At 39.7% G+C, this 15701-nt stretch overlaps 1 long non-coding RNA gene across 1 annotated transcript; it reads left to right on the top strand.

The window, feature by feature from the left end:
* Positions 1–1718: 1718 nt before the first annotated feature.
* On the top strand, positions 1719–7912 carry LOC116737263 (uncharacterized). The gene is made up of 3 exons (XR_004342764.1): positions 1719–2087; positions 2642–2725; positions 2817–7912. It is a non-coding gene; the product is annotated as an uncharacterized LOC116737263 (long non-coding RNA).
* The last annotated feature ends 7789 nt before the right edge of the window (positions 7913–15701 follow it).

Here is a 15701-nt window from a genome sequence, read left to right as displayed (position 1 = left end):
TTTTTTTTTATGTGCCGCAGTAACACGTCTTTTGTCATTGCTTGTGGTTTTCCAGGAAGAGGAAATCATCAAAGAAAGAGACTGAGGCCTCTTGCTCCAAGATGCAGCCAGTGTTATGGATTCATCAGGTTTTATTTTCCAAATACTTGAAAAACTTGATAATCTGCCACATTTTTGAATTTTTATTCTCTTGAAGTGCATCAGAAGTATCGGACAAATGATGAAGAAAATGAAAAGAAAGTAAAGAACTTAAAGGAAACCCATAGAGATGCTGGGACCGGAAGTAAACATGCCATGGATTGCTTGGAGGATTTCTCACAGTGTCCAGCTTGTAACAAAGAATATGACGTCGTTTTGATCTTACCTTGTTCTCATACGATCTGTGGTCGCTGTGTGGCAGCTGAAGAGGAAACCGGGTCGCATCCTGTGTGTCGCCGTGACCCACGACGGTCAGTCTGCTCGGTGCCGTGCCCATGCTGCAGACAACCAGTAGAGCTGCCATGTTGGACCTGGTCATCTGCCGCTTCCTGTCTCCCTCAGCATCCCACTCCAAGGTCTGAATATGCAAAATGGGATACAGGCTTCAAAGACGGATCAGCAAGGTCTCACCACGAACAGGTAAACCATGTGATCCGATCAAGATACTTGCCACAATTAAAGAGATATTGGACGTACAGTAACCATGTGGTATTTAAAAAAAACAATTTACATACAATTTTGCCTAAAATTACTGCAACCCCGGGTAGATTTCGACTTGAAATTATTTTCATTTAACACAAAAGATTTCTGATTAAAAATGTGTTCCCTTTCTAAAACGAATGAATGGAAAAATATCTATTAGCATTACAGCATCCAAAACCTTCATATAATCACTGAACAGGATTTTGCATGTTTTCATGGCTATTTAAATTATTTCTCTTCAGTGACAAGAACACAGTCTGTGAGGCTGGAAGTCCAACTTGTCAAATTTTACAGTAATAAAAATTTTTGATTACTCTCCTACTCAATAATGTGCAATCAATTTGCATTACTTAACTAAAAATGACAATAAAGTTAGAAAACAGATTGTAGCTAAGTAATTGTGCAGATTGAAACATGAGTAGGCAGCTTTATGAGCTGATAATATGGTTTTATTTAAAATTAGACAGAGTAGGACTGTTTTCACAAAGCAGTTATGATTAAAAAATAAAAAGTTCAATTTAAAAAAAAAATGCTAGAGTTTTGTGGTACCAGACTTGCTCCTTTGGAAGTTTAAAGTTTTAATACTAACCCACAGTAAACAAAACACAAGACAGAATTCACTTTGTCACTATTAAATATAAAAAAATATATTTTTTAAAGTTGTGAGCCTCAGTAGACCCTTGCTGCTTCCACCGGATTTCAGTGAAAAACAAGCAGTCGTGTAGTGCTTATCAGAAAACAATCATCCAGCAAACTTCCCTGAGGCGAACTTGGAAAGAACAGTGTGGGAAAAATTCCACCAGAGTGACGGCAAAAACTCAATGAGTCAGATAGAGGATAATTTCCGAGACTTAATGTTGTTAATGGTGCTTCTTTTAAACTTCATCTTTTCTTGTGCCGGTAAAACTCATTGAAACACTGGCTAACTTATTTTCAAGAAAAAACAGTTCTATATTTAAATATTTTAATTTTTAAATTTAAATTTCGTTGTTCTTGTGACAATGACAATAAAGATTTATCTATATTCTGTTAGACGATGGGCTGTTCAAGGATATTTAACTTTAACTGAAGCTTTTCAATACTGGATTCATGTATGGGTAATAAATGATGACTGAGGATTCTGCTGAGGTTGGTCTACATTGTAATAACTGCAGAAACTGGAGATTTTTAAAATCATATCCTGACATGTACAACAACTCAAAAAGAAGAATATTTGCATCAAGGTTTGCTTTTCTGCCTCAATATTTACAATACAAGGGTTTAATTTAATTCCGTTGATACAATTAATTTATCTGATGTCAGTCTTGTGCCAACAATGAATTTATTTTCATGCTCTGTCTTTAAAATGAATTGTCATTGTTTTCCATAGGACAGTGATTACAAATCGACACTAAGCAGTAAAAAATGTAAGTATAGTACGCTTCTTTTGAGGAATAGTTTATAGTTTTGTGAAGAAGTAAAGCAGTTTTGAGTTTCTGCTTAAGGTTGTCTTCTTTAGTTTCAACAAAACAAAAAGACAAAAAAGACAGAATGCAAACATTTTTTGTCTCATAACCTGTAAACATTAAAAAGAAAGCAAACGCTCAGTTGTTGCTTGGGGGATTTTTCCTGCATTGTTCCCAGAAATACGTCTACCTCTGTGATATGACGGTACTCTCAGCTCTTCTAAGATTTTTATACAAAGTTTGACTATTGTTTATGCGGAGGGATGCTCAGATAAACTTACAACAATCATTCTAGTCATTGTGGCCATAGTGGCTAGATGTTTCCAAGCAAACTACACAATTGACCAGTACCACTGTAGAGGCTGACCAGTCCTTCTACAGCTGAAAGGATTTAACTGTCTGAGTGCGACATCTACTAGGTGCTCTAACAAAAAGTTATGATTTCAGCTGTCTTTTGACCTACTGTCTTTTAGGATCAGTTAACCTGCTCACCAAATATTTTCTGTTTGACTCAGGCTCCACTGCGCGCAGCTCCTTTGTATTGCCAGAGGATGGTGCTGTAGACCTGCTAGAAGAGGAGATGGAGCGGAGTGTCTATGGTCAGAAATCAAGCTGAATTTTCCTGCCTACAAAAGAGGGATGATATGTGCATAAGTATTTAAGCTCTGTGCTTGATGTGAATCATTTTAGGGCTGCGCTTCTCCCTGGACCCTTCATCTGTCCCACCACCTCTCCGTCTGTCCAACACCCTCCTCACAGTGACCTACAGTGACAGTGGTTCTTCAGACCTACATCCTAGGATCAGAAAACCTGCGTTGACCCCTGACTCCACGGTGCTTCTTCCTCATGTGAGCGCTGATGTCATCATTGCTCGGGGGCAATACTACTGGGAGGTGGATGTCTGTAACAGCTCCGTCTACAGGGTTGGTAAGAACTCTGTTGGTTGTGGTTGAACTGGGTTGATGCCAGTTGATTCATTCCTTCCAGAAGCCCTCACCCTTACTCAGCAAGACTGCGCTTGTTTATACCTACACCCACAATAAAGTGCACAAAGACAGTGAACACACACATGGGCTCGTTCTGATTCACCTTCATTGGTCGTGGGAATAAAGGTGTTGGAAGCATTGACCAATTATGGATCATTATTTAAGCATTGGTAGCAATACTCACTACAGTAATCCAGGAAAACTTCCAGTATCCTTAGTTCCTTCATGTAACCCCAGACTGACTCCAGGATGTTGACATCAGGGCCCTGTACCATCTGTTGCACGACTCTTTGTTTTTCTTTTTCCTTGCATGTTTGGGTTTATTGTCATGCAACAGAGGGAATTTTGGACAAATCAGATGCCTCCCCGTTGGTATTACGCAACAAACACAAATCTAAACACAGAATGTGGACAAAAATGTTGATAACCTAAGAGGCTTTCTTCTGTGAATGATTCACTGAAGTACAAATGCTGCACTTCAGATAGTCTCTAGGATTCAAAGTGTAATATTTTACAGTCCATATTCCTGACCTGAGTAACTGCAGTGCACCATCTCTAAGTACGTAAGAGCAAGGAGTTCGATTGGTAGGATAAAATTTTAAAAACAGGATACAGAAAAAAATATCCTAATTATTTTCCTCATCCTTTCAGTGTTGTCTAGGCTCCTGCAATGGCTGGAAAAGTTACAAAGACGATCAACATTGGTTTGTAAAGACTTCTACTCTGCTAGAAGATGATTACAGTGACATGGTCAGCAATAAAGAAGAGATAAACAGTGGTCAGCTTTCTGATGGAGATGTAGTTTGTGAAACACCGGACCTACATAATGTTAGCTTATGATGTGAATTTTACTTTTTATTTGAATTAAAAATAATAATAAAGTTCATGCATGGCTATTGGTTTACATCTTTTGACTACATTACCTAAATCCAAAAGGTTGCACATTTAAAATTATAATTTGTAATGTGCATATATTTATTTGTATAGCAGAATAATCAGCTGATCTTAGTCTTTGTCATCATGTTTGGACCAGCAATGAATTTCAACATGACAACATGAAATATCTGGGTTTATTTGAGTCTCTCTGGACCAGAACCTCAAGGTTCTCCAATGCTGAGTGTTGGTACAAACATCAGCGGAGAGTTGACCACAGCTGCTGCCCGCTCACGTCCCGCCCACCATAGTGAGGAACAGACCATATAATGGAAAAGCTCACCACCTGGGGTAAAACCGAACCGCACATTAACCGGTTGGTGCACGACTTGCCAGTGGAAAAGCACCTCAAATTACACTTATTACCGATCATTAGCAAATGGGTCGGCCTTCTTAAAAGCAGGTGCTCTGGAGCATAAACATTCGTGCTAACCAAGCTATACTTAAAGACGTCAGCGATGAACGTAGAGAAGCAAACCCATTAAACTCTGATGGGTTCTGAGGTCATTTTTAAGCTATTCGAAGCCCATCACCCGACGTGGAGAAAGTTATCTTGAGTCAGAAGGTGTATTGTCTGTCCAACATCTGAAGCTTTGCCAATCCTGGGTCATGAAACGTGACCTTAATCTCAAAAGCAGTAACTGAGAAAACAAGACCACAAAATGTCAATCTAATGTTCATCGAGTGATTTGGTCGCTTCTTCACTTTATTGGAAAATTCCTCAGATCTAAGTGAACACCAGGGTTAAGTAGGCTGACTATGACATACACAATGACTGTGTAGTAATAAAATCCTTTTAACAAAATGTACTTTATTCAAGTCGTCTTATTCATCTGATTGTAAATTGTAAAATGTTAAACACTGCATTGGCTGCAGGAACATCTCTTTAACTTCACTCTGTAATCTTTGTATGTTTGTCTTCCTAGGTTTAATCTCATCAGATGGATGTAGCGGCTGGTGGCTGGAGAGAAATGTCTCGGCTTTTCATGCAGTGTACGATGGAAGCTGTGAGCCTATCGGCACTGTCCCACCCAGGATCAAAACCCTCGGGATATTCCTCAGTTTTGAAGGCGGGATTCTGAGTTTCCACAACCCACTGACCCAGGAGCATCTTGTCACACTGCCGACCCGCTTCAGCCCTTCCGGGGTACTCCCGGCTCTGGGTCTAGGACAAGGCAAGCTGAGGCTACACTGCGGCCTTCCAACACCTCCTTATGTATTTCTGGGTAAGGACTCGACTTTTAGGGGTCCTTGTGGTCCAAATAGTGTTTGGACCACAAGAGAGGCTCCATTCCAGTCAGTGAAAACAGTGATCCAGAAGTTTGAGAAGCTGGCATTATCAAACTAAAAGTTTCTTTATTTTTGGATCATCCTGTGGAGTCTGTTGAAGGACTTGAAGAATAAGAAGAGCTTCTAAAAGCTTCTGTTCACAGGGAACACCCACAGCTTCTCTGGCTGGTTTGATGTTTAACTGCCATTTGAAAGGCTAATTTTCCATCTTGGCGTACTATGGCTGCCCTTTTTCATTCTCTACTTGAACCCGGACCTGCAATTGACTCTCTCCCTGGGATCCAGCCCTTTCTCTCAGCTGAACCACCCCCACTGATTTGGGCTTGGGCCAGAAAGAGTCCTGGGTTATATGAAGTGTGAGGAAAGGGTGGGATTTTACCAGCAGGATTCCTTGATTTGTCTCTGTGTGCCGGCTGTTGGACAGTAGGTGTCCCACACTATGGAAACACACGTTGTGTATAGCGCTGCTTTAAAGGTTTGCCCAGCCACTCGTGCATTTTGGTGTGTGTTTGCACAGGAGGAAACAATGCATGAGCGGCAGGGGGTGAGGTGATGAGGCGTGAGTACAGTGACACCAGTGGTGTTGACATGGAGCAGCAATGACAGGTGGTAACATACATTTATCCCACCGCCTGTCTTCGAGGGAACAGTAGGGCTGTCCTTTTTGACCTTTTTGAAAACCACAGGACACCCAACGACTTCAAACGAGCCAAGAGAAAGCCAGAGAACAGAGAGGGAAAAAGAGTAACAGCATGCATGTCAGCAGGTGATGAATTGATATAAAAAAATAAGCCGAGAGAGGCATTCCAAACGGCCTCCATGCCAAATACATAGGAAAGATGTAGCAGCAGAAACTTTGCTTCAAGGATGCAATGTTTAAGATGCAGCGAAAAATAATTATGACATGCTTACTTTTATAAATAATCTCTGAATGGTTATGTGTGCTCATTTTATCAGTAAGTAGATTGAACACAAAAGGTCACAGTAGAAAAGCTGTGCAACTGTGTTCAATTTCTTAGCATGTTAAGTTTGTATAAAAGATTAGTGGAAACTGATACTTGATTCTATCTGTTTGGGGCCATAAAACAGTTCTTTTTTGTCTGTATTCAGTGGTAAAAGTTTCTGGCTCAAAATTGTGAATGTTTGGGGGGATGTAATGCTGGACTGTGGTAAAGTCATGAGAAAAATGTTGTTATAGATGTCGTAAGGATCCGTATCTGGAGCTAAACAGAGCATGTAATTTAGATGTTAAATGAAGAAAATATAAAGAAGTAACCCTGAAGGACTTCCTTCTGTGACGTGATGTATGTGAGTGTATGTGTTTTTATCATTTGTTTGTGCCAAACTCTATAAAACCGTTTTCTAAAAGGCATAATAATAAATAAAAAAGACGTAAGATAAAAAAAATAAGTGTTTGCAAACCCCCTTTAAAGTGACAGACGTAATTCAACGGAGGTTCACCTAAGTAGTGCTTGTTGTCTCTCTATGAGCAGAATGGAGATCACCTGAGTGCAGTGACTGTGTTTCAATTGCTTGTAGCATAGAGACTCTTGTGTCTGGAAGATCCAGGATTAGTCAGAATTTATTTTTCTCAAAATGGACTTGGAGTTTTTCTTTTCATCGTCTACATTCTGTTCCTGTGTTCTGTTGTTTTATATTTTCTTTTCTGGTGTTTAAATTGTAGCTTTCTTTGCATAGTGCTTTCATTTTTCCGAAGAAAACATTCTGTTAATAGCATCTGTGATTGTCTCAGTGTTAATCCTTCTGGCACCAGAGACTACAAATTAGAAAGAACACAGCACGAACACAGCACCACTTGTTAGCATTACAACAGTCATTTGTCTGCACAATAAGACCAAAACCAATCAGTTTAACATTATGAGGTTTGGTGGAGGATCAGAGTGTGGCCAAAAGAACAGAATGAACTTTACAACTGAATGGGATCTCTTTTTTTTAAATGGTGAAACAAGGCATTGCCCATTGAAAATAAAACTAAATAAATGTTTTTTTCCAGAAATCACTTCCAGACCCCAGAAAAATGTGGTATTTCTAATCCAGGAGAAAAAAAAGCAGATTGACTTGAAAATATTATGTTTTACTGGATGACAGCCTTTCTTTTAGAGATTAGTAAAGTATTTAATGAAAAGCCAAAAGGTTAGATTAGGCTTTTTCTTTTGACTTATGATCATTTTTTTTATTTTTCAGACATTCAAGTTTTATTGTTCTTGAATATGTTGTTAGTTTTTCATGTCTTACAAGCTGCCACCTCAGCTCTTTGATTTTTATGTTATGTGTATAATCATTGTTCATGTTATGGCAAATTTATTATGCAGAACTCAACCACTGCATCCTTTATGACCTGATTTATGAAACAGCAGTGGTAGGCTTCTGGGAGCTTTCATAAGGACTCCTTTAGTTTGTGCAATCCTATTAACTTCCAACTCTAGAGATAATTTGTGATCTGTGAGTTAGTTTCTTGTCACAGCAACCAGATTTTTTTTCTTAACTTTATAGAAGTGCATTCTTTCATTTTGCACCTTGATCATGGACTGAATAAAAAAGGTTGAGACGATGAAATCCACTTTCCTGGTCTCTAAGCTGGTGCACAAAACGAAGTAAATTGCACATTATTGCTTTGCCAAATGAAGGAAAAAGCTGACCATTTGTACTTTCATCTTTGTGTTTTTTTTCGGCACTCGTCTCGATCTGTGTGTTGGGATCTGACTCTTTTATTGTGACTCACAGTGACGAATCATCTTATAAACTTTCCCCATTTTTTTCCCTCCATCTTCATGACTGCAAGCCCAATCTGGTGCCGACAACAATTCACACTTGGCACAACTTATGTTCTCACTCTTTCTGTCTGATTGGGTCAAGCCAAAGTGAGCAATCCTTTCAAGGCTCATACTAAGCTTCCTGTTTTTCCGTGCCTTTTTGGGAACTCGAGTGTGTTTACCCAGATCATATAAAGTGCATTTTAATGTTACTGATAATGACGACTTGAACAACGAGCTCTGACATATGCAGACAACATATATCAGGAGGAGTCCTATAATTAAGGGGAGCTTTTGCTAGTGTCTGTGGTGTTTGAGCTAATTTTCCACTGAGGGACCATCATTTTGTGGCTGCATGAACTTGGTTAAGATGGGGAAAAGAAGTGCTGAGTCAAAGAGAAGCTTGTTAGCCTGTTGCCTCTCTGGCCACTCATTGGGAATGACTGTGTGTGTTGATGTTTAATGGTTGAGGTATTTACCGCACTAGTTTTTTTTGTTGTTTTTTTTAAGAAATGCATCTGCTGTGACTGCTTCTTGGTGTAGCTCTCTCTGTCTGTCCTCGTTCTCTCTTTCTTTCTGTGGATTTTTCAGCTTTCACAAATAAAGTGTGTGGAAGCAATTTGACTCTTGTAAACAGAAACGAGACCAAAGTGATGCAGATTTCAAAGAGCCGACTGGATGGGTGTTGGGGGGAGCGGGGTTGTCTGCCAGGAAGGATGGATAATGCATTGTGGCTTGTGTGCCTGAATCTGGCAGTTTCCGCTGGATGGATTCTGGCTATCTGAATGTGAGCTTTAAGAGAATCTACATGGGGCTTAAGAGCGGATGGTTAAAAAAAAAAAAGAACTCCAGGTGTTTTACATAGTAGGAGATAAAGATGATCTCATCTTTACCAGATTCTAAAATTACTTAAATATGACGTCAGGTTTCCAATAAATCACAACAGATTTCACACAGTCTTGTATTTACAAAGCAAAGATGAAGACAATTGTGCAGTCTGTGTTTGAAATATTAAGTACATCCCATCCAATAGTTTGTAAACAGCCTTTGACAGCATTGACTTTCAGATATTTTAAGTCATTTTCTGTATGGCTTTTTCGGGACCGTTGACTCTGGAGTACTTTGGAAACAGATGAGTTCATTTCTGATTTAGTCACTGCAAGTTGTCCAAATCACCACCACTCTGCCTGACTGCTGGGAAGAATTGTTTGTTCTGCTGCTTTATTTGTTGTAGCCGATACAACACTAGGAACTATGGTCAACCAACTCTAATTTGGTCTCATCAGTTTGACGGACATCTTTTCTGTCTTTTTTCATTCGGATGCAAATGTACAAACCTAAATTGTGCTGCTGTGTTTGTTTGAGAGAGTTGGAGAGTTTGAATTTGTTACAGAAATATATTAAAATATGACACGTTGATAAGCAGGGTGAAATAATTATGCTATGTTCTTACTTGTGGCAGGGTGATTGCTGGGAAATAAATGATCCTAGTGGGATGAATGTTATCTTTCTTTGTTTCCTGTTAAGGGCAGATGTGCAGGCTAATAGGAATAGTGGAACAAATGTGTAGAACCGCTGATGAGCTCATATGAAGAAAGGTGAATTTTCCAGGTAGTGTTTCTGAACTAGGGTGTGGCTTGAAGGTAAGAGAGATGCTCTGCTTGAGGCTTTAGGTAAACTCCAAGTGAGTGTATAGGGAACAGGAAAACAACAAGCCAGCCACTTTGCATCACTTGAGATATAACACAAGAGGCCTGGATTATCTCAACCAAGATGGATAATCTGACATAGCATGAAAGCCATGCTGGTTCTCATACTCTGGCTTGAGAAAGACATAATCAGCAGGCACATGAGTAATGGAACAGCTTCCCTGTAAAGCAGAGGACACGACAAGAAGAGGTTGTCTCCTTGCCACTGTTTCAAACAAGACATTCTTGCTCCTTCCTTTTGCAATCCTTCATGGCAACACATAATGCAAATTGGAGTGTAGCAGAAAAATGTGAGGAGAAGTGGCAGGTTTTGTTTTGAAAATAAAATTAGTAAATACTTTTAAAGTTAAATCAGTGGGATGTTGTTACTTTTATTAAGCCTCGCTTCGCTCTATGTGCCAAATCAATGATTCTCTATTGGAAACCCATCCAGAATTAATGGCCTTTCGTGCCATATTCCCTCTGCAGGAATATCTTTTTACCGCATGATGTCTGATGTTGGGAATGTTGGGAACATTTCCCCTTATGCTCAGCTACTCTCTCCAAGGTGTCAAAATAAACTAAGCGGCCCCTCCACTCCCAGGTCTCGATATATTCTGGCTCTCAGTCGCTAATTGCTCGCAGTAATTATTGTAACACCGCTCCATCGCCTCTCTGGCTTCGGAAATTAGAGATGGTGAGAAGAAAGGAGGTGCACTTTTCTTTTCAGAGTTTCGACCATGTCTGCCAATTGATCCCATTTGTTTGAATAAACATCAGCCCCGCAAGACTTCCCCCGTTTGCATATTGTGTCAGGGACAGAGGGGGCCATTAGCCCCCTGCCACCCCTCCCACACCCTGCCCCAGTTGCCAGGCGGACAGCAGTCCCACGAAATTAGTTTTACAACTGAACGGGCTGCCTCTTGTTACCATCATGATGAACATCAGCATAACAGTGGATGGAAACAGCACAGTGCGCACCGCTGTTGTGTCACTCCACCGGTTTGCCTTTTAGAGCCATTTCTTTTTTAGTTCTCTTTCTTTTCTTTACAGCCTTACATCCTGGTGCAGCCAACGAGAAGGTTTGCAGCTCTTGAGAAAGAACAAGAGAGCCGTCCTCTTCTGCATCTCCGCCTTTAATGCAATAACCTTGAATGCGCACCAAATCCAAAGAGTGCAAAGGCGAGTTGTTCCCTTTCCTGTTATGGAAAAAAAAAGAAAGAAAAGAAAAATCAGATTATATCACCATAAAAAGCTTGGCGCGCTTTGCTTTTTGCAGCAACAAAATGTCATCATCCTATAAACAAATAGCTTAGGTTTTAAAAAATGCTTGTCATTTCAGCCCTTTCACCATTCTTGCCTTTGTATTTTCGGTTGTTTCGTTTCCAAGAATTTCTAGAGCTTATAGGATCTTTCACCGTTTCACGCCTTGTTTCGGACAGTATTTGTCGTGAAGTGAAGATTTCTGTTGCGCTGGGGTCATTTTTGCACTTTTGCCAAATGAGTACACTGGCATTTCGTACTTGTAAACTCAGTATCCTCAAGTAAAAATAAACGTAGTCATTTTTCAAGCTAAGTGTGTGTTTTTAGAGTTATCGAGGTCATAAGTTGATTATCTGGTGTTTTGTATGGGTTGTACCGTAAAGAATTTGGGCTGTACGCAAAACAAATGGATACGAGTTGGAAAAATCCAAATTATTCATTGAAATAGGACACTATAGGCTAAATCTGACCAATTTGTATCTGAGTATTAGTAACTATTTTTTTTTTAATCAATGCGGAAATACTAACAGAAAAATCAACTGACGTGATCTACCTATAGCCTACGTGGATACGAAACGGAACAGGAAGCGCACGAAATGGCGACACTCGGGTATGAAAGGGTGTTGAGAATTGACGGAGAGATATTAGTTGAGGGCCTAAATAACCACAGGACTATGTTTTTCCCAGAAGGAAGAGAAAACAGTTAAAGCACGCACACCAGCGCTGCAGGTCCACGTGTGATGAGGAACAGGTGGGGTGTGTGCGGCACATCTGCCAGGCCATCCGCGACTCGCACCTCCCCGTCCAAGCAGCAAACAGGATGCGGTCCCCCGCTTCTCTGTGCCCTGCAGCAGGGAGAAGCGTTTATCACTTGCAAACTAAAAATGTCTGCTGCAGACACAGCGCGCCAAGGGGAGAATAAAGTCTCCACGATCATTCAGGGATCCATCCTGCAACTTTGTGCGTGATTTACTGCCTCCCACGCACACAAGGCGGATAATATCATTTTAATGGTGTCACATTTGCAAAAATCCTCTCCGTCTATTCCCCCCTCTCCTCCGCTTCAGCCGTGAATTCATATCAGGTTGTCCTGAGAGCTCTCCAGGGATCGCAGCAGGAATAACTATTTTTATTTATTTTTTTCTGATTGAACGTTGATCGGAATGTTAAAAGGCTCATAAAGTTGAAGACACGCAGATAATTTTAAATCGATTTCTCTGGGTTTGAATGTTTGTTTTATCAGAGATGACTTCTGGCCATTTCCCTGTTGATTTTATCGGTCCAAAAGGAATGGGATTGTTTTCTAATTGAAATTAAATTACTATGTAATCACCAAATATACTAAAATACCACATTTGAATGACGGCCACGGTTCTGAGGCCAAACTACACTTATAAATTAGTGGAATTCATTATCCTTCTTCTCAACAAGAGCCTTACACAAATAAAGCCTATTAGTATAAATATGCGTACAGTGCTAAAAAATTGTTTGTTTTAATAATCGTGGCAGATTTTGCACAAACATTGAATTTCCAGGAATCTTACTGCACAAAAAATGAAAATGGCTTTTCTCAAATCTGCAAGGAGCTGGTCTGATGTTTGGAAAAGCAACATCTACTCTGATAAAGCAAGCTGTTAGAGTAATAAAAAAAAAAGTGGTACATTTTATTTGGGTCAACTTGAATCAGTGTTCCTGGGTAAAAATGGTGCGAGTCTAAAGGCTAAAAGACTACTTAAATTTTGACCAATTCTTGAAATATACTTTTTAATTAAGATCATTTGGCTTATCTTGTTTGTTAACAACACTAATGTAACAAAAATAAGAACTTTGCTGTATGATTGGCAAATCAGGTACTGAAAAACCAAAATAATAATAACAATAATAATAATAATAATAATAATAAAAACCCTGACAGCCTGAATTTATTAATAGCATCAAAAGCCACCATTTTTGGGGGGTGCAAAAACAAAAGAATACCACTACTGTTTCATAACTTTAATGAAAATCGAACAGCAGTTTTTCCTGCAAGTCAGTGACTCAATGCAAACAGTTTTGTTGCCAGATTCATCTTCTTCAGTAATTTGAAAAATAAACTAAACCAAACTGCATTGTTTCATGAAAATATGTGATTGATCTGGTCTCTCTAGCCCATGTCTAACCCTATTGACATCTTTATGAGAAAAAATAAATAAAAGTCACATTGATAAGCAGATAACCAACTGAGCTGGATTTGCTTGTCAATAAGTGTTAAGAATGTCAATGCTGGGTATTTCTTTTTTGTGAAAATTCATTGCGAAAAATTAAAAGTGTATCTGTGTTGACAGCAAAAAGTGTGACAACCAACCCCTGTATATTCTAATATGCTTAGTTATTGTGTAGATAATGTCAATGGCTAATATTTAACACCCTCCAAAATTCCTTTATATAGTCCACCGCAATGGGGTTGCTGGGTATAGACCGGAAACAGGCCTGCAACGCAGTCAGAGTCAGGACTTTTCTAAGGTCATGTCTGACATTTTTTGATAAATGGTTGTTATGAAATCACACTGGCCACCTTCAATACACATCAAATGCTCCAGTGAGCATCCCAGTGTGTACTGGGTTGTGTTAGCACTAATAGACAACTTAGCATCCAGTCTACCTAATGAATCACCGCAGCGCTTAACAAAAGCAGTCATTTATCGCTCCATGATGAACAGCAAACAGCCCATCATTGATCCCAATGGCAGGGTGGGACACAGAGTCTGTAGGCTGCGTGAATCCTCACACCTAGGTGGAAGTGGGTGTGGGAGCCATTATGTGGCTCCCACAGGAGCCACGTAATGTGCATAAAAACGATACCTTCAGTTCGCACCTCTTCATGCGCTTCTGACTCTGACTCTTGGCACCTTTTTAGACGACTCTTGAGATTAACCAGTAGCCCGTTTTTAGAGTGATTTTTGGCTCTCTCAAGCCAAAACACAAACCTAATCAATATCCTTTCCCAACATTCCTTGATTAATCATTTATTCCAAACAGCTCAGGGACACAGCTGGCCTGACAATTCCTGAACTCTCCACCATAAATCAAGCGGGGGCAGCTATAGTAATGTAAACCTGTGTCACTTGTCTCTCCTCCCCCTGTCCCCCTCCAAAAGGGACCACTGCAAGGAACTGGACTGTTACCTCACATGCAGCTTTTGTTTGATGGGAACATTTTGCAGATCTAAATAGGTCCCAATAAATTCCCCCCCCTTGTGCAGCCCCATATTGAGCTCGGTGAACTGTAAAATCGTTGGGGTTAAACAGCCTTCGGGCACCTGCGTCCAGCCAAGGCTGCCTAAATGCAAGTCTCACTACAGTAAATGAGATTCTTCCTCCAGCTTTTAGGCGATCCAGCAGGAACAGAATGCCAAGAAAACCTGGCGTGAAGCATTTCAACTATTTTCATTTGTTTCTGTTAAGTAGCTTAGGCCCTGAAGCTCCAAGAACATTTGAAAAAAATAAAAATAAAAGGCGACCACTCAGACATTCCTTACTGTACATGATCTGGAGATTCACTCGTTCACTCAACAGGAGAGATCATGTAGCTGCGCTTTGTGTGTGGGTGTCAGATGACCTCGATGTGATTCCCATCATACTGAGGAGTCTTTATTGCTGCAGAGCGTGAAAATAGGTGCAGGATAGTCATAAATCCATGAAGGGACCAAAAGACGAGCAGTTAACCCAAGTAGTGGAGCATTTGGTGCTGTCAAAGCTATTAGAGTGACACAAACGAGAAGTGCACAGAAAGCCAACCAATCAAAACCAAACACTGAAAAAAAAGCCAATTTCTATCAAAAATAAAATTACAATTTAATTAATGTAAGACTGCTGTAGAAATGTGCATACATTTTATATGGCTCGATTTTAATCGGGTTGCTTAAATTAGAGCAGTGTTTCTCAACCCTGGTCCTCAGGGCACACTGTCCTGCATGTTTTAGACATTTCACTGTTTCACCACACTTAATTTCAATTGATGGCTGTTTAACAGACTTTTGCTGAACTGCAATTAGGTGTGTTAAAGCAAGCAAATATCTGAAACATGAAGGGCATTGTGCCTTGAGAAACAGGTTTGAAATACACTGAATTAGAGAAATACATTCGTCTTCCTTGCAGTGTTAAACAGATGCATTTTTAACACTGGCATGATCAAAGAGCATATACAAGGTTTAGTTTTATAGTCATTACAGAATCAGGACAAACTGAATTTTAGGGGAAGCTAAAGCACAAAAACGGAAAGAAATGCCTTTCCCATATATGTTCAGAGTCATTCTCATCTTTGGAAAATCTTAGCATACATACAATAAAACAAAATGTTACAATTTCAGGCAATAAAATTGGTGTGAGAATTTCCATATATTCTATTTGGGCCAATTTAAATGATCTGTAAATTATGTGAGTTTAATAGGGAAAATACTCTCAAAGGCAATGGTTTGAGATAAAGGTACAGATTGCTACTGAACTACAAATAAACTTTTTAAAACTTCCAACAAGGTCAAATAGGCATTTTACGCTTTAGAGCAAATCTGACCTTCTTTATATTTGAATTTTGCTCTGTGGCTATCGGGAAAGATGGATACAAACTTATCCATCCTTTTTTTGTCTTGGAGCAATCACAAGT

Source organism: Xiphophorus hellerii, chromosome 18 (genome assembly GCF_003331165.1).
Source record: "Xiphophorus hellerii strain 12219 chromosome 18, Xiphophorus_hellerii-4.1, whole genome shotgun sequence".
Taxonomy (NCBI): Eukaryota; Metazoa; Chordata; class Actinopteri; order Cyprinodontiformes; family Poeciliidae; genus Xiphophorus; species Xiphophorus hellerii.
The sequence above is the reverse complement of the archived record's forward strand: the minus strand, read 5'-3'. Positions and strand labels throughout refer to the sequence as shown.